Raw genomic sequence first — 280 nt, 5'->3', positions numbered from 1 at the left:
CGAAGCATTAAAACCAGACATGATATTTCCAAAAGCAAGTTTGATATGCAAAGCATTAAAATCAGACATGGTAAGTAGTTTCTTATTCTCTCCTATGAATAAAGTTGGATTTTCACAGTACCTATGTAACGGAAACTACAAAACTGAAGCCAAAATGACATATCACCTGCATTCGTCTACATCGTTCTGCCTCCAGCTTCTTGTACGACTGGCTTTTATCTGCTGTGATGCCGAGTTCGTGGTGAATAGTCGACCCTCCAATGTTGAATGCGGCTACACC

General features: G+C 40.4%; 1 protein-coding gene across 1 annotated transcript in view; it reads right to left on the bottom strand.

Annotated features, from left to right (window-relative positions):
- LOC113327573 overlaps window positions 1-280 on the bottom strand; it is a 3,886-nt gene that overhangs the window by 3,146 nt on the left and 460 nt on the right. The gene's annotated exons all lie outside the window — the stretch shown is intronic.

The sequence above is a fragment of the Papaver somniferum genome, unplaced genomic scaffold, assembly GCF_003573695.1.
Source record: "Papaver somniferum cultivar HN1 unplaced genomic scaffold, ASM357369v1 unplaced-scaffold_104, whole genome shotgun sequence".
In the NCBI taxonomy this organism is placed as follows: Eukaryota; Viridiplantae; Streptophyta; class Magnoliopsida; order Ranunculales; family Papaveraceae; genus Papaver; species Papaver somniferum.
The sequence above is the reverse complement of the archived record's forward strand: the minus strand, read 5'-3'. Positions and strand labels throughout refer to the sequence as shown.